This window comes from Boleophthalmus pectinirostris, unplaced genomic scaffold (genome assembly GCF_026225935.1).
Source record: "Boleophthalmus pectinirostris isolate CB_2022bp ecotype Guang Dong unplaced genomic scaffold, ASM2622593v1 HiC_scaffold_18, whole genome shotgun sequence".
In the NCBI taxonomy this organism is placed as follows: domain Eukaryota; kingdom Metazoa; phylum Chordata; class Actinopteri; order Gobiiformes; family Gobiidae; genus Boleophthalmus; species Boleophthalmus pectinirostris.
The window spans coordinates 12,860,187-12,884,141 of NW_026571133.1; the positions used below are offsets into that span (position 1 = coordinate 12,860,187).

The window sequence follows — 23,955 nt, forward strand, 5'->3', positions numbered from 1 at the left end:
ACCTGCATTCTTTCTGTTAACGCCTCTCCGCAGATCTGGCCTGTAACTTTGCTTGCCTCAGTGAAGATAGTTAATGCCATACCATGGGACATCCAGGCAAAGCAGCAACATCTCCACTGAGACAAACAGATGGCGGACCCTTCACCAGAAAAGTTACATAGTGCACCTTACAGTACTACTAAAAGTTATAGCGATACTTTTCCCTTACAGATGGCTTTGCATTTAATGTTTTCTTCTTGTAGTGACCCAAAGCCAGATCAAGATGGCAGTTATGATGAAGCCCCGCCCTTTCTCTCTCAGTATTTATCAGCACAGACTGTTTCCTGTCTCTGGGTGGCATCAGATCGGCTGAAGTTTTCCTTCCGGTGAATTAAGAGTTTAGACTCATGGGACTGAACGCACTAAAACAGATGGACCACCTAAATATTTCTACAGACATAACCGTCATACATACACAGGCAGTACATCCTATAAAGTGATGTTGGAAATGTCCATATTTTATCTTAGGTCATGGTTAAACAAGGTAGACAAAGTTTTGGACCATTCCTTTTTTATTGATGAGAAGCAGATGTAGATGGGAAATAACTCAATGGACACTCAATGGCCATATCCTGTACAACAACAGGGTAATGATGTAAAATCGCGATTGATTGAGTGTGTTGAGAAGTGATATTGTTAGATACTATAAAGGTTATGCACTATCACACACATCACAGACTGAATCGCTGAAGTAAACCTAGACTAGACCTGGATTAAAGGACCAAACTAAGTATATATCAGGACTAACCTGCGCTCAAACCATGGCAATCTTCTGTTAACACACCCTAACAATATGAGAAAACCAGACATAATGGCACATTACGAAGATCTATGTTTTGATTCCTGTATTTTGCTTGTATTTTGTTGGGTCTTCATATGGCTTTCTCAAGGGTTCAGCTGTCAACTTAAAACATGGGCAGTAGAGAAATAATCTACCGTAGCTTAAAACAAAGTAAAAACTGGATAATACAATTCATTTGCGAAATTTGAGAAAGGGGAATTACTATATTTGCCAAAAATAAATAGTATAACAGCTTCTTGAGTGTTCCCATTCAGTATGAGAAAAAGCAAAAGAGGAAAAAAGTCTGTAAATGATTACGGAGTGGCTCGTCTGGGCCTAAGCACCAAAGTGCCCAGCGCATGATACCACGCGAGGTTCATTTATGGAAACTCTCTTGGACTAAGTCATGTTTTCCTGATCTATTTTTACATTTCTAAACCAAATCACATTCCCTCCAATCCAGTTTGACCAATTTAGCATGACTTCCCAGCCGCATTGTATCTTCAGCAGACAACATTTTCTTTCATGTATTTGGCTTTCTGATTGATCCCAATTTCGGAATGTCAAATAGAACATCATTTCTAAATATTTCCCAACCTGTCACAGATGTCTTGGATCGCAACAAACCACGAAATATCAAACTTTGATAAACAATCATCAAACGAGGACCTTGGACTTTTTGCATCCAAACAGCTTTTCAAGACGCCAACTGTGGGAACTTTTTCGGCACCAAGCAAACCAAAATCTGTTATGGAGACTTGAAATGTTTTTCCTTGCATCAAAAACCCGAAAGCTATCATTTGTGTCTCTTTCTTCCCACTGCCTCGGGGTGGTCATTTCAGTTGAAGTAATTACTCGTCTTCCTATACTTTTCTATCTATACTGTTTACCTTAAAGTGAGATTTAAAACCTTCTAATTATTGTCATTTAATAATCAGCACCTTTAATGTCTCCATGGTAACGAGGCTGGAGACTGCCACTGTCTGGGCAGGTGTGTGTGTTGTCAGTGTGACTTTAATCATGATCAAATACAGCGCGGTGCATGGGTAATTAAAGTGGTGCCAAATTGACTCTCACTCGGAGGCAGAAGCTCTCAACAAAACTGTTTTATTTTGGGTCGCGGTTGACTTGGTTAATGTAGTGTATGTTGTGTAACTTGAGCTACAGAAGATTAATTTTGGGGTTATAATCTAGAGTAAGATTACCTAGTTGTGGTTTTCTAACTTGAAATTACTTTGCTTCACTACCAATATTTGCTGTTCTTCCGTGCATCCAGAAATAGCAGAATGATGTGGTCTTTAAATCACATGTTAAAAGTGCAATATGCGTGAAAAATCCTTCAGTCGTCCAGGTAGAATCCATGTCAAAGGAGAAATTCAGTTTATCGACCGGACAAAAGTTTGTTTGGTCAAAAATCAACAAACTGAATTTTTCCTTTGCCATTAAAAGTGCAATGTGTATATTTTCTGGTGGAGGGTCCGCCAGTTGCTTGTTTCCATGGAGATGTCTTTGTTCAGCATTGCATTAAACATTTCCATTTTCAAAGACGCAAGCAACGGTCAGATCTGTGCAGAGGCGACTACGTTGACAATGAGAAAGCATGTTTTAAGGTATTTTTGATCAATAAAAACACCTGTAATTCACTTAATGTAAGATAAATATGTTTTTTGGCATATTGTGGAACATTCCAGGCACAGGAGTAACATCTCCATGGAGAAAATTAGGTTGCGGACTCACTACCCTCTGAAAAGTTGCATAGTGCATATTTAATGGACAAAAAAAATGTGTGCTATGAAAACTTCTGAGAGTCACCTGTAGAGTCACACTGTATTTTGTCTTGGATATTCACTATTAAACTAACATACATTGATAATTATTTTACATTTTGTTAATTGAAAACCACAATACAGATCTAAAATGCAAAATACAAAGAGATCCACTGACTATCTATTCAAATCTTTTAGATTTTTTCACTATAACAAGCAGATGAGCTTCATTTGGGTATTTTCTTTTTGAGAATAATCACAAAACAGTGGGCGGAGATAGGGGGTGGGTGAAAACTGGAATTTTCTGAGCACTCCAATGCAAGACAATACAGTATTACTCCAAATCATCATAAATCATAATATAACTCTGGCTGAACTAATAATGAAGGAGCACCATAAAACCTGGTTAAAAGCTTATTAAAGTAGATTTTCCATAATACATCTCCTTTAACATACATTTAGGTGCAGCTCTCACTCAGGTCCATTTACTGTGCGTCTGATGTTCTTCTGAGCCCTGGATTACGTTCCTTCACCACAGACTGACCATAATACTAGACTACCAGAGCCAGAGCGGCCTTTTGGGTTTGCTCCCTAACCACTCCACCAGCTCAGGATCACCATTAGTGCTTCAGATCAGCCACTCACATCTCCAGCCTGTCACTCATCCTGGGGTGTTCCTGCCATAAGCCACAATACAAACACAATATTAGCTCCATCTACAACCCCAGAGTGCTTTTAGTGGCTTGCAATGTCAAATGAAGACCTCAAGCTACTAAAAATCACTGGACTGTGCTACAGAGTTACCGACTCTTACCACACACTGATCACGTGAAAGAAAATGATATAAAAATGGCAGTAGTTGAGGAAAATTTGTCTGCTCCATTTGACCGTTCCTTTAAATCCTTCCACTGTATTTGCATCTTTCTCAGGAGTACCTATAATTGGATTTTGGTTGGAGAGACAGGAACACCAAAAGGAACCCATTTTTCAGATTCGACTACACCAAAAAATGGGCATATGAACCAACAATCTAACTGGTCAAATTGGGCAAAAGATGCAATATGTAACTTTTTTCTTAGCGGATCCACTGCTTGTCTTTGTGAATATGTTATTGCTTTGCCTGGAATGTCCCAAGGTATGGCTAATTTGAAGGCATGTGAGTGATGCTATCAGCTCAAGTTACAGTTCAGATCTGTGGAGACGAGACCCCATTCACACTCATAATGTTTTTAAGTTTGTTTGTTTTTTTTACATTAAAGGGCTCATGTTACGCCATTTTGTGATCTAGATCCTTTTGAGCTTTGGAGTTGTAGACAAACTAATCATAAAAACACAACTCCAGGTATGTTTTTGAGGATGTAACAACATCATAACATGAATAAAAGCTCACAAGACTCAATTTTGTGTAATATAGGAGATTTAAAAACTCTTGTACTTGACTAGTTTATGTTTATCTTAGAGCAACTTGTACTAAATACTTACTACTTTACTTAACTCTACGTGTAAGATCATAATACATTTTTGTTGATACTTGAGGTCAAAACCCCACTGTTATTACCATGAGTTTATTGCCAGAACTCAAGTCCCTCATATCTATGGCTGGTAGCTCAGTATTAGCTGCATTTAGAGAGTGTTTTCTGAGGTTAGGATTGATTTGCACAGCCCCATGCTCCTGGATTAGCTCCAGTGAAGGCACAAACTCTCCACTGTGCGCTCCAGTCTCAGGTATTAGACTCACAGGCAGCACAGTGTTGACTTACTAATAGATGGAGGTCTCTTTTTTATACACGCACACACTTCATGGTCCTGTTTATGTTTCTTATTAGTTTCATTTATTTTATCTACTGCCAATCTCTGCTCCAACTCAAACACAGGGCACAAGAAATCAGTTAAAAAGCTTTCAGACCCCCCTGGACTATTCGGTATTGCAGGTAAGCTTTTAAGGTGATAAAATGTGTTTATGCATGTTTGAGATTTACTATGGGGATTATTATATATGGTGAGCAAACGTTTACTTGAGTTGAAAAAATGCAGCTCACGAAGAGTGTTTCTATTTTATTTTTGTTCTAAATATTTGAACACCTACAAAATGACCAACTTGTTTAGAGAGTTGACAAATGGACTGAAAATACAAAATGGACTCAGATTCTTTACCATTGTGAGATAGAACTATAACTAACCCTGAACTACAATATTCCAATTTGAGTCAAGGAAGAAGGCCCTATCAAATTTTGCAAAAATAAAAAATAAAAACAACATCAACTTTCTTTGTCATTGCTATACGGAAAAAAGTAATGAACTTGTTGATCCAGGACTGGTAGGACATGGGCTGAAAATATGAACAGGACTGTAAAAATATGCCTTTTAGTAGATGCTTTTAACCATTGTGAAATATAAGTGGATAAGAGAATATTCCAATTTAACTCAAGAAAGAAGGCCCTATCAAATATCACAAAAGAAAATATAATTCTCTAAACTGGACAAAGGTTTCTGAGTGTTTTGTTCTTTTCTCTAAAAATGTCCAGTTGACATAATTAAATTTTCTTTTGTGAAGGATCCTACTTGGACAACTGATGGATTACACAGACGCCCTACCAAGAAATCAAATACCAGAGGTCTCTTGGATAGATGGACAATGTTGCAATTCCAATTCTTCTGTACATCAATTTTTTTTTCAGTGTCTTACCATAAAACGACATAAAACTGTTTCGGGGTGCAGTCTTTGGTCATCACAGTCCCTTCATCAGAGATCATCTCTTTTGTGCACCTTTCTCATCTGCACATCCTGAGCTCTTCGGACTGCTTTACTGCTGTGATCAAAATGAGGTGTTTTCACTGGAATCCCAAAGCTTCTAAACCCAGAACACACCAACCAAAAAGGTTTTCCAGGAGAGGGTCCAACAATATCAAAACAATCTCCAGAATGGATTTCCTCTTTGGCACCAGAAACACCACTTGAGAATAGAGCCTGTGCAGCATATGGGAGAGTGAAGAAGGTATTTCGGAAGAAGCTTTGTGTGTGTCTATGTAACACCTCAGTGGAAAACCAAGAGACACAGTAACGGCACTGTAAAGTCAAGCATCCAAAAACAAAATGTCCTCTGCACTGACCTCATCATTTTCGTGCATGTACAGCTGTTGTTTAGAATTACCTGAACAGTCATCTCATCAACCTCCTGCACGGAAACAGTCCCGCCCTACTTAAAATAAATCACCCAAATTAGTACAAAACTCATAAAGCGTTTTTAGACTTAACTGCAGATTGTAACTGTTTAAGCTGTGTTTCCAGAGGTAATGAGGGAAGTTACAAATGTCCCAAAAATGCTCCTCTTAAAGTCCTAAACTGGCTTTAGGTTTTCATAACACCCGCAAATCCTTTATCTTACTCAGTTTAAGCCTGAGAATTGAATTTCATTGCATCATTTTAACAATAATGATTCAAAAACTTAAAAAAAAAAAAAAAAAATCATGAACTCCACATCAACTTTAGTGCATTGTGTAACTTATCTGGTGGAGAGCTCGTCAAATGCTTCTCTCCTTACAGATGTTATTGCTTTGTCTGTTATGTTTCACAGTTTGGCATTACACCAAGACCAAACCAAACCAAGTTACAGGTCAGATCTGTAGAGAAGCAACCCCGCTCACAGTCAGAATGCCTGTTTGCCTAGGTATTTTCGGGCTACAAAACAACCTGTAATTTAATAAAAGTAAGGTACAGCTGTTTAATGTCAAACTGAGGAACATTCCAGGCAAAAACAAACACGTGACGGACCTCCAACCAGAAAGTCACACAGTGCATCTATAATAAAATGCTCTGAATTGATACTGCATGTTAAAACTAATGTAGATTTTCTTATTTTAATGACCTTTCATTGCAGGTAAAGCAATACATGTTTTCTGAGTTATGAATTACAACTGTCCAAGTTTTTCTGATAACTCTTGATTCCAAAACTGACCCTTTTTAATAACACAAAACATTCCAAAACAATCACCTCCTTATCAAAATCGCAAAGTCAATATCATGAGTTTGATACAGATCACATGAGAAACCTCGTCTCCTCTCTGGACATGTGTTCCCAATTGCTGACCGATTAACAGCAGCCAAACTCCAAACACCATCTCTGCCATAGACTCACACAGAGCAGCCCCTAGTACTGCCACACACAGAGGAGGACACACACACTACTCATTAACAAAGACTTAGCATAGCAGAAAGTCCCCCCCAGCAAAGTCAGCCCATGGCCTCCCACAGTGAAGCACACACCTCAGTCACCTGATCCTATGTAGGCCTACGCGTAGATCTGATCCAACCAGACACTAACTTCAGAAGCAGTAACCCAGCCTCTGTGGTATTCTCATAAAAACCAACCGTAATGACATATGACTCAAGAGAGGACTGCTACGGAGAGCTGCAGACAAAATACACCCTTTAACAGACAGGCAAAGTAGGCTAAATAAATAATGCTACTTACTGCATGATTATTGGCCTGGTGTTAACCTCACAAGCATTTAACGCACCATTGAAAATAAATCTTACAGCTACGGAAAAGTTTGCGCAAGACTTTCTCATTTTAACACCTTCTCTTGAACATGAATTCCCGATCCAACCACTAGGGGTCACTACAAACCTCACGTCAAGTCCATATGCGCTGAATTCTGCAAATATAGCAACATTATTTTTCCTTTTTCTTTATGTTAATGCATTCCCACTTGGTGTTTTTCAAGTACAGGTACAGCTGTAGATTACACTGAGTTCCATACAGACGTCGTAGAGTGATAAATAAAATGATTTATTAGCCGACATAAAAAAGCCTAAACTATTTTAAGTTTATACACCTGTTCTGGGGTAAGAAAATCAGAGTATATGGCGCATTAATAACGAGTTGCGGTCTACGGTCCTTGTTCCGCGCGGCTGCAGTGATGTGGGTTCCCAGTAAAGCGTCTGTGAATCGGGGCTACGGTCTGTCAACACCGCTGCCATTCCGCTGGTGCTACATAAAAGACGCGGAGAGCTCATAAATGGAGGAAAAAGCGCAGACAAAACTCCACGAGAGAGAGACCACCTGAGTGACAAGCAACAGCTGAGCTCACACATCTGGAAAGCAAACGTAACCCACCATTAACTGCACTGCACGTCTTTACGCACAGCCTCTTCCCGAGTGAAATTCCCCCAGACCCACATTCACTTTTTTCTCCTCTTCACTGCAAACGTGTCATGCAAACTGGCCATACATTATATCGCGCATTGCATTGGGAAATTGAATAAAAGCAGATGGAAAGTGAATCAGTGAAATTGCGCATTTGCTCATAATTCTCCATCAATCATAACAAAATATTTACAAAATATACACCTACAATTACAGACTTTAAAGTTGTTTTGACAAGGTAAAAGTGTCAGGATTAATAGTTACTTGTTCAAAATTGACCACCAGTAATTCGTAAAGCTCTTAAAATGCAATCTGTAAAAAAAATAAATAAAAAATGACACTCACCTCTCAAACGTCAGTCAGCGATCCAGCGAGATATTCCGTTTGTTAGATTGAAAGTAGCTCTTGCATCTGGGTAGGTGCGAAGCTCAAAAACAAAACTTCATGTAGTTCAAATTGAGAGATTAAAAAAAAAAAAATCTGAGTTTAATGTTAGAGCATGGTTTTGCGCAGGACAGTGAGGAAGGGACGCTCTCCAGATCTGTGCGCTCCGCAGCTCTGACTCCGAGTTAAAGCGTTTAGAAATGACATTAGCCCTGCTGTGTACTGCTGTTTGCCCATTGGCTCAGATGAGGAGCGCTCCCCCTCCTTCTGCTCCTCTCCACACACGCACAAAGGCACGCACACTCTTCTAACAACTATCTACTTTCTAGTGAATACGCCGAGTTGTACAGTACAGAATATTGGTGGCAACTATATTTCAGGTTATACAGACTATTTTGTGTAAATTAACTTGATTCTTAAAGTTTTTTTTTGTTTTTTTTAATTTCATTATGAGACCAGGCATAGGGACCCAGGTTTTAATCGCAGTGAAACCCAAAACTGACAGTTTGTCAAGTTAAATGTACAGGCCTGTATACAATCTGCTACTCTGCCCTCTGTGGATATCTGATACTGCTGCCGACAGTTTCTTAATTATTTACAAAGAGCTTTTTTAAATACACTGTACACAACAATAGGAAACTCTCAATGAACATGATTATGCTGGAGATGGTAGGAATTTAATGACAACATAAAATAGGCTAGATTTATTTTTTATATTAAGAGGCACATGTTGTTTCCTCATCACAAAGTTCTTCTCTCAAACAGAAAACAGTTTGTTCCATTGCCAATTTCTACTGAACAAAAGATAAAAGTAACTGTTAACTACCACTGCATGACATCACAAGGTGGAACAGAGCATTCTGATCTTCTGAGATAGTGAAAGATTGTTTTTGTTTATGTCAGTTTTGCACAATACAGGACCTTATTTTTAACTTTGCATAAAAATGTTCCACAATTTGGCATTAAATGAATCTATCTTACATTTATTAAATTACAGGTGGTTTTACTGAGAAAAAATTGGGTGCTTCACTCCTGTTTATTCCAGCAAGCAAAGCAATGTGCTTGATGTTCTTGGCTCCAACTCCATCATATATGTTTGCATCATTTAAAGGATTTCACCACCACTACTCAAACAGACAATATTTGGTGGATTTCAAAGTGAAGTTCAGCCCCCGCACCTTTTCTGCAGAGGAATGTTTGGATCAAATGTTTCAGCTCCAGAGTCCAAAGAGTGTGCGAGTCTTTTGAATGGCCCAGAGGCTGGCACTGGCACAGATCAGGTCGGACAGTGCTGTTTATTGTCCCATAGCAGCGGGGCAGCCCACACAGAGAGGGACCCCACTCACCCGGCTGGACTCTGCTCTGACAACCTGACAGCTTGATTTACAACATACATTACATCTAACACTTCAGCTCTTTGAGTCCTGAGTCTGTCCATGGTGACTCCGAATCAGCAGGGATGGGATGAGGTCCAATATGTCAATCCTAGTGTACCAGTCGCATTGCACAAGTCATGGTAACACAGAGACAGTAAACAAGTGTTAAAGGTGCACTCTGTAACTTTTTCTGATGAAAGGTCCACTAGCGGCTTGTCTTTGTAGATGTTATGGCTTGTCGAGAAAGTTACACAGTAGGCATTATGTTTATCGAGTGTTAATCAATTAAATTTTTTTTCATTGCTTAAAATACCATAAAACCCTGAATTCTTATAGAGAGTGGGCTCACCTTTCCACAGATCTGACCTGTACCTTGCCTCTGTGGCATCACCTGCTTGTCTCTATGATGAAATATACTAGTATGTTTAATGTCATACTGTGTCTATTGTTAACAAGTGGACTGGGCAACATGGGCATCTTGTATATGGTGGAAGACATGTTGTTGTTGACATTTGCCGCAGTTGCTTTTCATCAAAGAAGATGAGTACAATACATACAAAAGTCAAAACTATTTTTACAACCCAAAATCAATTTGAAGATTTTCTATGCTTCCATACAAGAGGTTTGTACATTTACACACATTTCTCATTTTCCAACTTTCATTTTTGGAGGCTCCAAGGTAGTTGCAGTGTATTTTTTCTCATGCTGCACACCCTTCAGCTCCAGCTCAGAACCAGTAGAAGTAATAAAGTTAAGGTGCACTTTATAGTCCCATAGAAAAAAAATGGTCTGCATTTGACCCATTTTTTGGTGCCACTGGAAACCGGTGAGCACCACAGTGCAGTTCTCAGGGCCCATCCTCATAATCTTGTTGCTATAGGCCTACCTTAAAGGAGGAGGACCCATGATACATGTTTTGGGTTGGGAGAAAACATGCAAATTATGAACAGAAAAGCCTGAGGATTCTGGGGACTGAACCTGGAACCGTCTTGCTGTGAGGAGTGACACATGTTTAGTTTTACCTGCAGTGAAGAAAAAATACTTGAACCTGAATTGGCAGATTTATTCTTTGTATAGTGCCATTAGCATGGCCAGATTTAAAGTCCAAAAAATGTGTGTCATCCATTGTATTAAAAATACTGCTCAGAAGTCTATGAAGTCTAGTAGTCCACTTGTTCTCGACTATAGAGATTAATGACTCAATAGACCCTTTTATTTGAATGTGCCCCTCACTGTAAAACATATACGTTTACCACACACCTCGCTGCTGAACTTTTTAATGTGGAAATCTGATCGCGGTCTCTGTCCCCACAGCTTTCTCTCCACCTGTTCCTCTGTTCTCTGCAGAATAACACTGGGCTCTGTACTCTTTGTCCTCGCACATAGGCATCTGTAACATTAGGCCTATTTACAGACAGGGACATAGAGAGCACGTATAAAAGGTGAGCCTGTACAGCTCCATAGAAGAGCCATAGAGGAAGCAATGGATCACTCAGTACAAAAAGGCTGTTAACATGAATTACCGTCATAGATAGATACTCAGTGGTGCTGCAAAAACTACAATGCAAGTTAATAAGTGGTGGAATCAAGTAGTATTTATCTTCATTTTAGTACATTTTGTTTTTTTCTTTGAAGATTTGCCAACATACACAAAAAGTCCTCGTTTACTCAAAATAAGAAATACGACAAGCATTTTCTTGCTTGATGAGAATAAAAAGACTAATGCTAGAGCACTTTAGATAAGAAAAAAGGACTTGTTCTCTTGACAACATCTTATTAACATCTTTAAGGCCCCATATTATGCTATTTTCTGATATACTGTTTGTTATAATGTTGTTTCCTCATAAACAAACACACCTGGAGTTGTGTTTGTTGCATTCACACATGTTTAACACACAAATCTTGCATATAGATTTCTTCTTCTTCTCCCTATATATATTTTTTCCCCTAAAGGGCCACAGTGGAGCAGTGGTTGGAGAGTTTGCTCATCAACCTGAAGGTCAACAGATCAATCATAACTCAGACAGATCTAGTGCGCATCCAGTGAGCCAATCCACAACTACCAATTTAGTATATTCAGTTTTGTCCTGAGATAGCAGTAGTGTATGGTCTGTACGGTTGTGAACAGCATAAGGTTATCTTTTTATCTGAGGATGGGTTTGGTGGTGGGAGGCATCTTCTTTATCTGGACATCTGCAGGCTCGTCTGTCACTCTGTCCTGGTTTGGGTCTATTGATCTTAGGCTTGTGTGTAAAGTGCCGGCTAGTACTGTCTGGTAAAGCACTATAATGAGTCTTTTGAAATCCTACAGTATCTCCGGTCTCATAGCATAGGTGCAGTCATTTTTTTTTTGGTCAAAGTATGGTTCAGTTTCATCCAGCTTTCCAGACCCCACATCTGTGTCATTGGCTCTGCACAGCCAAAAAGAAATAATAAAATAAAATAAAATAAAACAAATCATCTTATTTTCCTGAAAACCTTAAAATGTCTTTTTGCAATTTAATTACACGTAAGAGCTCTGACACATTTTTATGTCATGGAATTTTCAAATGAGTGGCTTAATAGACTTGAAGATAATATATCTAAGTTAGATAAAAGAAAATGGGAAAAAATAAAAACACTCTAACTGCTGCTATTAGGGACTCAGTGGCATACTGGCCAAGATGCAGATCCAGCATAATGAGAAAGAAGGTAAATGCAGAAATATCATTGTATGCAAATTCATTTATTGCCTCCAGTTTGAATAAATGCTTTTTGAGACCTTATCTGATTTCACACTAACTGTAACTAACGGACTCTTAAAACAAAATGTTCCCACAGTAGCTTTTTTCTGTTTGAAATTTGGTTAAATTAACTGGAGATGTTTCTCTAAACTTCAGAGCAGGTCACATCACTAGGTCACATTACAAGTACCTCTGATGGACAGTGCGCCACCTGCTTGTCTTCATGGAAATGTTATTGCTTTGTCTAGAATGTCTTACATTATGGCAAAAGGAGAAATTCAAATTGTCAACAAAAGTTTATTTGGTTGAATACATTTTGCAGCTCATCCAAGCTGCTTCTTCAGTTCTGGTTCAAAGAAGTTCTGAGCTGAAGAAGCAGCTTAGATGAGCTGCGAAATATATTCAACCAAATAAACTTTTGTCTAATTGACAAACTGAATTTCTCCTTTTGCCATGGATTCTACATTCCAACACAGAATGTACGGCCCTTGCTGATTAGCTGGTGCCCGGACTCACACTTCCAGGGTTCTTGCAAACCGTCTAGTGTATTCTAATTCCTGACCTAGTCGCGAGAGAAAAATTAAATTGAGCGGAGGCACTAGGTGGCACCAGCCTGGTTAGGATTCTACCTGGACAACTGAGGGATTGTACACACGTCTTACAGTGTGGCAATAAACTCACCTATTTCCATGGAGACAAGCCCACAATGCCTCCAGGCCAAGTTACAGATCAGATATGTGCAGAGGGGAGCTCACTCGCCGTAGGAATGCATATTTTCCATAATATTTGTGAAGAATAAAATGCCTGCAATAATAAATGCAACAGAGATGAGTTTAATGCCAAACTGTGAAACGTTTCAGGCAAAGCAATAACATCTCCATGGAAAGTTTATGGCGGACCCCTATCATAAAAGTTACACAGTGCACCTTTAATGCTATACTGTGGAACATTCCAGGCAAAACATAGAGACAAGCAGACCCTCCACATGAAAGTTTACACAGTGCATCTTGTGGCCAGTGTTATGTGTTCTTATGCTTACAGGCTATTGTTTACGAGAATTGAAAAATCCGTTTAAGGTCATGAAAACAGTCCAAAGCCACACTCCCAGTTGTTAAAATGACTAATGAATTTATGTGTTGAGGTGACATTTGCCCTTGTTCAACCTTGTCTGACAGATAAGTGGTTCCTGGGTCATCATTTGTTAAATAGTTTGAACAAATAGCCAACAGACAAAACCGCTCACCCCACATAATGTCTAACACAGGAACAACTGTGCAAAGGGGACAGTGAATTGTACATAATATTATTTTAAACAACAACAAGGTTATAATATAGCGCGTTAAAACTAATAGACTTTCCATTCTCTAACCACAGTTCTGTAGGTTTTATGGGCCCTCTCTCTCTGACCCTGTATAACCCAGCCCCGAAACCTCCAACCTCAAGTGTGAGAATGAGGTAAGTGCTTCCAGATTTGGCCTGAAGGAAAACTGTCAATCAGGCTGTGGGAATTCACGAAAAACGGTGGATTTGTCCCCCCAGAACTTCATGTGGAGGAGATGGTCAAACAAGAATGTCCCCTGAATCATCTGTTGTCCAAACTCTGCATTCTTTTATCTTGTGTATCAGAATGTCAAAGTTTTCTGGGAAATCAAATACTACATGGGGTTACTCTGTGTACTCATGTGTCTAGGCAGTTCTAACCCAGACTAAACTGTGTAACTAACCAGGATCAAAACTGGATTAAGTCTGGACTCATTTAAACAAGAAAGTGGCGTCCATGGTCTAGGTTCATTGGTTGGATTGTAGCTGCACTGTTGTTGTGTCCATGGGCAAAAACAATTCCCTCATTGTCTAAGTATGAATGCGGTTTGAGTTATTGGTCATATAGCTTCAGAGGCAGTTGGCGTAGGTACTTCAGATTACAATTACCCAAGTAGAAATGCAAAGTTGAAATCAAAGAATATATTCAAGAAAGAGTTAAAAAGTGAAAGAGGAAACTGGATTTAGTAATGGTCTATAATTTCATTTTTGAAGTAATAGCAGGAATTCAAAAGCTATTAAAGGTGCATTATGTAACATTTCTGGTCCAGGGTCCGCCAAATACTTGTCTCCATGGAGATGTTATTGTTTAGTCTGGAAATTTTCACAGTATGGCATTAAACCTTTCTATCTTCATGGAGATCAAACCAAGACCAAGTTACTGGTCAAATCTATGGAGAGACTATAATTGAATGAATATGAGGTAGAGGCGTTTAATGTCATATTGTGGAAGCAGAGCAATGACGTATCCATAGAAACAAACAGTTGATGAAGCTCCAACCAAAAAGTTACATAGTGCACCTTTAAATAATGCACAAAATCTCATATTTTTTAAAAATGATCTACTTCAAAAATAACCAAAATGTAATCATATCTCAATCTGAGTGGTGCAAGAAACACAGATATTTATATAATTTAATACCATTTCTCGTTCACAGTGGGAAGAGTACATGTAGTCAGGCTGTCGCCACCTAGTGCCTCTGCTCAATTTCATTTCTCTCCAACGACTAGTTCAGGAATCGGAATACACTAGATAGTTTGCACGAACCCTGGAAGTTGTAGACTTGTCAATCAGTGAAGAGCTGTGAAGCCATGACGTCAAACTCAAGTGCCTGTCTGGGTTTCAGCACAACAGTAAACAAAGCGGTCGAGATGGATGTAGACAAAGCCATACATTCTGTGTTTGCAACGGTTCCCAAGATCGAGGATTTAAAGCTGAAACAAAGACAATGTTTGGTGAATTTTATCAAGGGTACTGACATTATTGCCCTTCTTCCAACGGGATTTGGCGCATTACATATGTCACAACCAGCAGCAATTGGTTAAATAAAAAAAAAGTGTTCCCGCCTACTATTAAGAAAACAAATCCTAATGCTGCAAGGTTAGACGGTTTTCAACAAGTGAAACTGGCTGATGAATCAGGCTAGAGTACATGTACACTCTAAAACAAATATTACTTAAATAGTAGTTATCTGGAATTCAGTTATAAATTAATCTGAATTAAACCTATTGAAGTACAGAAGACTGTAATGAAATGTGCACTACTTTCAACCACAAAAACGAATTTTGTTCAGATCCAATGTTTATTCAGTCTTTACACTGTAATTCAAGATACAACAGCACTTCGAATCAGTATTTACACAGTATAATATATGGCTGGAATCCACAATAGCAGCCAGTGTCACTCAGTACGTTTATCTCCTCCATCTACGCTGCCTTCTCCCTGTCATTTGTCTATCTGTCCAAGTGATCTGTGTGATGGCCACAGGCAGAACAGGGGCTGATGGAGCAGTGTGTGTTATCTGTGAGCTGTCGTCAGTCGCATCAGTTCACTCCAGTCAGGAAAGCTTGGGTTACACTTACAGGAAGAGGGACTGTACAAAGAACAACTATAGGCTTATATGCTGCTAATGTGTAAAGTCTGCTATCAGTCACTGTAAGTATTGGTCTAGTAATTGGTTGGTTTGGGGAAGTTATTTTTGAATTCAGCTAAAAGCATTCATTGTTTTGTAATATCATTAACGACTCAAGGCGCTATTGAAATAAAAAAACAATGCCTAACTTGTATGAATGAAGATTTAACTGAAGTTGCGAAATGGTCTATACCTGCAATAGCCTGATTCATCAGCCAGTTTCACTTGGCAGAAACTCTGACCTCACAGCTTTAGAATCCATTCGGTTGATGGTAAGCGGGTACTTTTTTTCATTTAACCAATTGCTGCTATTTGGTCGTGATGTTTGTAATGTGCCGCTGACGGGGCTAACTGGTATATTAAGCTTTTCCCAAAGCACGTAGGCAGAAGTGCAATAACGTCTTTCCCTTTGATAAAATTCATCAAACATTCTCTTTGTTCCAGCTTTAAATCCTCGATCTCGGGAATCGTTGCCAACACAGAATGTACGGCTCTTCGTTGATTGGCTGGTGCCCAAACTCGCACTTCCAGGGTTTTTGTGAACTGTCTAGTGTATTCCGATTCCTGACCTAGTTGCTGGAGAGAAATGAAATTGAGCGGAGGCACTAGATGTTGCCAGCCTGGCTAGTAGAAAATACCCATAATCAAGAGATAACACGTAGATATGAAGCTTTACTTATCTTGTATGGGTGAAACTATAACAGTGTATAAAAATGTTCATAATTCTTTATCACATACCCAATCTTGGACTACCCTCTTCCTTAAAAGTTTTATATTTCACAAAATTGACTTTTGTACATGTCAATCCATGTTATAATGTTACCTTCTCAAAAACATACCCGGAATTGTGTTTTGTTTCATTCACACGTTTGTTTACATTTCCAAAGATAAAAATACTGTATTCCACCTTGTGATGTCATGAAGTAGTAGTTTTCAAATTAATGGCTACCTTTTACCTTTAGTTCAGTAAAGATTGGCAATTCCAGGGCTGAAATCATCCAAATTACAATGAAGATGTATGGAATTTAAAAACACAGTGGAGCATTTCTTGTATTACCACATGATATCACAAGGTGGAAGAGGGTGTTTTCTGTTTGAGAGAAAAACTCTGCCTAAATATGCAGGGGTTGTGTGTTAATGAATGAGTGAATTAAACAAAACGCAACTCCGGGTTTGTTTTTGATGAGGAAACAACATTATAACACAGATCAAAAAATAGTGTAATATGGGCCCTTTAATATAATATAGGGTTTTATTTTTTACACTGAAACTAACCTGTGCATCATAACTCACTGTGGGGCCTTTCACATTCCTCTGTTTGACTTGGAGTTTTGGGGTGAGTTCTGGCCTGACACTGGAGCAGCCTGGTTGAACTAATGTGACTAAAGCAGGTATTTTTATGAGAGGAAGCGCTCCCTGTGTGAGTGGAACAACTTTTCCTCATTGCTGACATTCCTGCCACCTGTGAGGGCTAATTGTTGAATGAACAGCACACACTCGCTCCCACCGAGTTTCAGGTGTGTGGAGGAAAAAGAGAAAGAGAGAGAGACAGAGAGAGAGAGAGAGAGAGAGAGAGAGAGAGAGGAGGGGGTATAGAGAGAGGAGAGAGAGAGAGAGAACAAGAGAGCAAGAGAGAGAGGGGGGGATAAAGACATATTGTAGAGAGAGGGGTGAAAGAGAGAGAGACCAGGGAAGGGGAGGCAAGGGAGAGAGAGAGGAGAGAGACAGAGAGAGGGAGTATAGAGGAGAGAGAGGGGGGTACAGGGAGAAGAGAGAGAGAGAAAGAGAGAGAGAGAGGAGAGGGTATAGGGAGAAAAAAGAGAGCAAGAGAGAGAGAGAAAGGAGGGGGTATAGGGAGGGGAGAGAGAGAGAGAGAGAGTGGGAGGAGGGGTATTATGGGGAGAATATAGGGAGAGAGAGAGAGCAAGAGAAAAGGAGAGAGGAGAGGGTATAGGGAGAAGAGAGAAAGAGAGAGAGAGAGAGAGAGAACAAGAGAGAGACAGAGAGAGAGGAGGTTGTATAGTAGGGAGAAGAGAGAGAAAGCAAGGGAGAGAGAAAGAGAGAGAGGAGGGGGGTATAGGGAGAAGAGAGAGAGAGCAAAAGAGATAGAGAAAGAGAGAAACAGAGGAGGGGGTATAGTAGGGAGAAGAGAGAGAATGCAAGAGAGAAAGAGAGAGAGAGGAGGGGGGTATAGGGAGAGAATAGAAGGATAAAGACATAGACAGAGGGTGGTGAAAGAGAGAGAGAGAGAGAGACGATAGAGATAGAGAGAGAATAGACTGAGATAGAGAGCGAGAGAGTACATAAAAGGCAGAGAGAGAAACATAGAGAGAGGGATGAGAGACAGAAGGATAGTGATGAGAGAGGGAGATAAACAGATAAAAAGGCAGAGAGAGGGATGTGTGTGAAAGAGAGACAGAGAGTAACAGAAAGTGACAACAGGGAGAGAAAGAGAGAGACAGTGACAGATAAAAGAAAACAGAGAGAAGGATGAGCAATAGAAGAATAAAAGGAGAGAGGGAGAGGGAGGGGGCTGAAATGTCAGAAAGGGATGAAAGCGAAAAACCTAGAAAGACCTAGAACCTAGAGAAAGTGTCAAAGGAATAGAGAGAGAGGAACAGGTAGAGAGTAAGTAAAATGTTGAAACCAGGGGAGGGAGACTGGAAGTGAAAATGAGAAAAAGAGAGAGTGGGAGAAAGGAAGAGAAAGTGCTGGTTAATTGCTAATCCCATTATGTGGATGTGTGGTGGGTTGCTGAGGGCGCCTCTTCCTTCACGAAACCACCTCCCACAGCGAAACCTCTCAAAGCAAAGAACAGACTAAAGAAGAGACTAAAGCACAGACTAAAGAAGGGACTAACTGAGGAAAGAACAAACAGAGCATGGGGACTGCGGCAGGACCAAGACCTCCAGCAAGGGGCCCATAACTGACATACCTGAGCACCCTGTCAGGTGCATGATGTCACCCCTGCACACTGTGACCATATTTGGACACGTGAACACATCCAGATTCCAGTTTCACAAACAAACTCTGATCATCAAAGAGCCACATATGCTGGTTCACATGACGCAGTGGAACAGCACGAATCGCAAACAAAACATGCATATTTCAGAGTGGAGTGTTATTTGATTGTTTGATCTGATGACGACTGATTCAGGCATAGCTTTAGAATGGTGAAATGGATTTAGAATATATTTATGTAAAAATATAAACAGAAAAATAGTTGTGCTTACAGGTAACAGAGTTCAGTATAAGTGCAGATACAAATGCACAGAAACAAGTTGGGTTTTCATTCATCTTGTGGATATTGAGTTTTATTTTCAATCCATTCAGACTTAAAGGGACAGTTCAGAATTTTGGACTTAGGACCTCATTTCCTAGTGAGCCCGAGTGTTGAAGAAGTATAGAGACACTTTTTTAAAATATTCCATCCAGTCCTTGTATTTGCAGAGGTCACTGATACTAGGCTAGTGCATGTCAATGGCCATAGTTATCCTGCCACTAAAAGCAGTCTTAGGCTGCGTTCAGACTGCAGCCTGAAGTGACCCAAATCCGATTTTTTGGCTTCTATGTGACCTGTATCCGATCTTTTAATGACAGTCTGAACGGCACAGATCCGAATTTTTCAAATGCGACCCAGGCCACTTGGATATGTGGTCCTGAATCCGATACATATCCGATTTTTTGACATGCGACTTCAGTCTGAACAGCCAAAGCGCATCCATCCGACCTACACGTCATTAACAAGCGACAAACGTCACTATTCTGCACTGAAGCAGGCGGAAACCGGAACTGTAAAATCGCCAGGTGCTCAGTGCTCGTGACCATATTTGGACAACTTCCGTAAACACAGGGCACGCTCGCTGCGGTTGACGCATGGGGTTGATGTCATCGTGTCCTCCAGTGCACATGCGGGACACTTTCGGGCCGTTTACCGTTCACACTGAAGTCACAGACAAGTCGCATTTAATTGGAAATGTGAACGACCTCGCAAAAACATCGGATTTCACAAAAAATCGGAATTGAGCATTAAACCCTGCAGTCTGAACGTAGCCTTACCCACTCCACAAAGCACCTGAAGCAAATCTATTATTACACCAGACTGTCGATGTAAATGTCTGTCGATAGAATAATTTTAGAAATAAAACCAACCTTGCATTTGAAGGATTTATGTCTGAGCAGCAGCAGCGAGTTGTACTTCCTGATAGAAAGCTTGGCAGCGGCGGATTGATATATGAGAACATAATCCCTCAACATGCAACAATTTATGCGATGCAAGGTTAGTTTTAATTCAGACATTACTCTATCAACACAGACATTTACATCAATAGTCTGGTGTAATAATGGATTTGCTTCGGGTGTTTTGTGGAGTGGGTAAGACTGTTTTTAGTGGCAGGCTAACTATGGCCATTTACATGCACTAGCCTAGCACCAGCGACCTCTGCAAATACAAGGACTGGATAGAATATTTTAAAAAGTGTCGCCACACATCTCCAACACTCTGGGTCACTAGAAAATGAGGTCCTATGTCCAAAATTCCGAACTGTCCCAAAATTATTATGCAAAATGGACTCATGTGAGCTTCAAACCATGTTGCTGTTGCCACCTCAAAAACATATCTTGAATTGTTTTTTTTTTTTTTTTTTTTTGTTTTTTTCACGGATGTTTGTGTAAACCTTTAGTATTAGTATTATAGTCTGTCTACATCTCCAAACCTCAAAATGCTCTGTTCCACCTTGTGATGTCATGAAGCAAGAACTTTCATGTTATTTAATTTTATTGTATTTTCTTTTTAAATTTTATTTTATTTTTTCATTTACATATGTTGGTACCATTTCTGATACTCAAAAGGACTAGGTTGAAGTTTAAAAAAATGTATCATGTCATACGCCCACCTCCCTCTACCACACTTTTAATTTTAGTTCAATAGAGATTGGCAATTCCAGGGCTGAAATTATCCAAACTATTCTAGTGAAGTTGTATGGAGTTTAAAAACACATGAGAGACCTTCCTGTAACGCCACATGACATCACAAGGTGAAACAAACAAAACACGAGTTCGAGCATGCTTTAGATGAGGAAACCAGATTATAACGTAGATTAGAAAATAGCATAATATGGGCCCTTTAAATACTGTAATATTACGTAAGATTTAAATGCAGTTCTTTACATCGCAATGAAACCCAGAAGGAGGGTCACCCAAAGCTTGGGTCTTTGGGTCAGGCAAAGGCTTACCTATTAGACAGGGCCATATAAAAGGTTTAGCATTAACTTCAAAAGTGAGGTAGTGACTGAAGATTTATAGTCATCAGTGTTGATAAGCGTGTTTCCTTATAAGGTCATACGTTTCAGATGCAGTTTCTGTGCATTTCTAACTGATGTGTCAAAGCAGGACCCATGGGGCAGCTTAGTTTGGGATTTCAGTTTTCAGCACAAGCCTCGGGGCAAAAGAGCACTCCATGAACAGTCAGGTGTACGATTCCAGAAAATAGACCCGCTCCTCTGACTGTTTTAGAAGTCCTATATTACAGACAATTGATTTCTGTGAGCTTTAAACCATGCTATAATGTTTGTGTGTTAAGCATTATTTTATTAAACATGATAGAAAATGCAACTCCAGGTTTGTCTGTGACGAAGGAAACAACACTATAACATACATCAGGAAATAGCGTAATATGGGCCCTTTCAGTACTACACGTGCAATCCACTGAGAAAAGGAGGAAACAAGAGCAATTATTATAAATGTCTGCAAACACACAGCATATTGCACAAAGCGTATAAAAACATGTCTCTTATTCAAACTCTATTAATCTGAGGTGTAATCTTTGGTAATGACAGGGCGTGTCAATAGATAGTTAATATTGGAGGTTACTCAGAATCCACACCCTAGGGCTTTTCAATTAAATCATTTTTACAGGGATGAAGAAAATAATGGTTTCTTTGTGTATATTCCAAAATGTAATTTGTTTGTGTAGAATTATGTGTGATAGTCTTAGTCTGAATCCACTGGCTAAATAACCAGGCATATCTCAAAGGGTATTTCTTGGTGAAGTGTTTTGGGGTCAGTCAATTGACAGATTAGGACATTTTGATTTAAAATAGTCTCTTATTATTGACTCAGTTTTCATTACTGTAATCTTTATTTTTAGTTTGCAACCTATTGCATCAAACACATGGTGCATTTGCATAATGTTAACACAATAATTAACAAACATAATTTCTAAAGTAATGATTGAAATGGTGCTTAATGAGCCAGTTAAGAATTATATGATATTTGGTGAGGGTTTAGAAAAACATCTTCAATAAAAGTAAGCAGTTGTGCTCATTTATTCACCGTCAGAGAAAGCTGTATGAAGAGTTTTAATGCAAAAATATCTTTGCTTGTTATTTGTTAGTTTACGTTCATAAATGTAAGACTTGGGACATTAAAGGCGCACTGTGTAACTTCTCTGTTGGAGGGTCCGCTTCCTGGTTGTCTCTGCTCCATGGAGATGTTATTGCTTTCCCTGGAATGTTCCATGGTGTGACATGAAACATATCAATCTAGCTTTTATTCATTACGGGTGTTTCTATTGCTCAAAAATACAATGACTCCTTCTGTGAACAGGGACGACTCTCCATAGATCTGAATGGTAATGTAGCGTAGTGCTGTAACCTGCTTGTCTCCCTCGTGAAAGATGGGTTTCATTTATGGCTATGTTTATATGATGACGGGCTGAACAGACGACGCAAAAGTGGCGTGGCGTCTTTACTTTTTATTCTGCGTTTAGACGAGCGTTTTTGGGAGGAAATCTGCGTACATATGGTGACATAAAAATGTGTGGAATTCAATTGGGTATGCACGCCAGGCTGCTAGGTGGTGACGTGAGTTGGTGATGTATGTGACATTAACATGGTGATGTATGTGACATTAACATGTACGCAACGTGAGCAGATTTGACCAGAGTTTTGTGCACTTGTGCATTGTAGACAGAAATGCTACGGCGGAGCGTATTCAACTTTTCAACTCTGGAAGGTGGTTTCAGATTTTAGCGTTTTTAAGCCTCAAAAACGCCATCACCGTCTAAACGAAAGGCACTTCGGATAAAATATTTTATTGTTTTTACCGCGAGTGCTTTCGTGTTAACTGTGGAACATTTTAGACAAAGCATTTCCATGGAGACAAACAGGTGCTGGACCCTTCACTAGAAATGTTAAATGTTAATGCAACTCAACAAATTTAATTTAAGTAATAGCTTTGGTTGATAAAAAAAAGAAAAAAAATTCTAAGCATTTAACATTGTTCAACATTTGTCCAGAACTTCCCAGAATACATCAAAATATAAACTGGTCTTGGGCTGAAAGATTGGAGCAGCCAGTGTCAGACAGACGGACGGACAGGGGCCTCTCAGGTATGTCTACTGAACACAGGAAGTAAACTGTCAACACTGTGATATCACTGCACACATCTACTCCCATACAGTTTGGATGTTTTATGTATTATGTATCAGCCTTAAATGTTTTTGCAAGTGAAGGCACGCTCTGGAAAAAAAATATGCTTTTTTGGGAGTACTGAAAGCATGCAATACTGACTTATGCTCTTTCACAAGGTTGGTATGACTTTAACAGCTTGACTTTTTAGAGCTTTTAACCATGTTATAGTTTTTTCTACTCACCATTTACTTGTCCAAATTGTACTTATTCCAACTGAGTGATTCATGCACGTTTAATCGTTCATTTTCAAGACGCCATTCTGCAGATCATCTCCTGTTTTCAGCACCACTAGCATACGCCCATTGCTTTCTACTTATTTCATTCTTCAATTTTATTTTCTTAAAGGGACAGTTTGGAATTTTGGTCATAGGGCCTCATTTCCTTGTGAGCCCGAGTGCTGTAGATGTGTGGAGGCACTTTTTAAAATATTCCATCCAGTCCTTGTATTTGCAGAGATCGCTGGTGCTAGGCTAGTGCATGTCAATGGCCATAGTTAGCCTGCCACTAAAAACAGTCTTACCCACTCCACAAAACACCCAAAGCAAATCATTTATTACGCCAAATTGTCAATGTGAATGTCTGTGTTGATAGAATAATTTTAGAAGTAAAACCAGCCTTGCATTTGAAGGAATTATGTGTGAGCAGCAGCGAGTTGTACTTCCTGATATAAACCTTGGCAGCGGCGGACTGATATCACCGACCACCTATCTTACCGATAAAGTGAAATTCCGCTGCTGCTGAGAAAATAGTCCCTTAACATGTGACGATTCATGCGATACAAGCTTGGTTTTACTTCTAAAATTATTCTATTGACA

At 39.4% G+C, this 23,955-nt stretch overlaps 1 protein-coding gene across 1 annotated transcript in view; it reads right to left on the reverse strand.

Annotated features, from left to right (window-relative positions):
- The window catches only part of prickle1b (prickle homolog 1b), a 33,406-nt gene extending 25,123 nt beyond the window's left edge, over positions 1-8,283 (reverse strand). Inside the window, exon 1 of the mRNA XM_020926367.2 lies at positions 8,079-8,283. The gene's annotated coding sequence lies outside the window, so the exon portion shown is untranslated. The remainder of the gene's footprint in view (positions 1-8,078) is intronic.
- Positions 8,284-23,955: the final 15,672 nt, after the last annotated feature.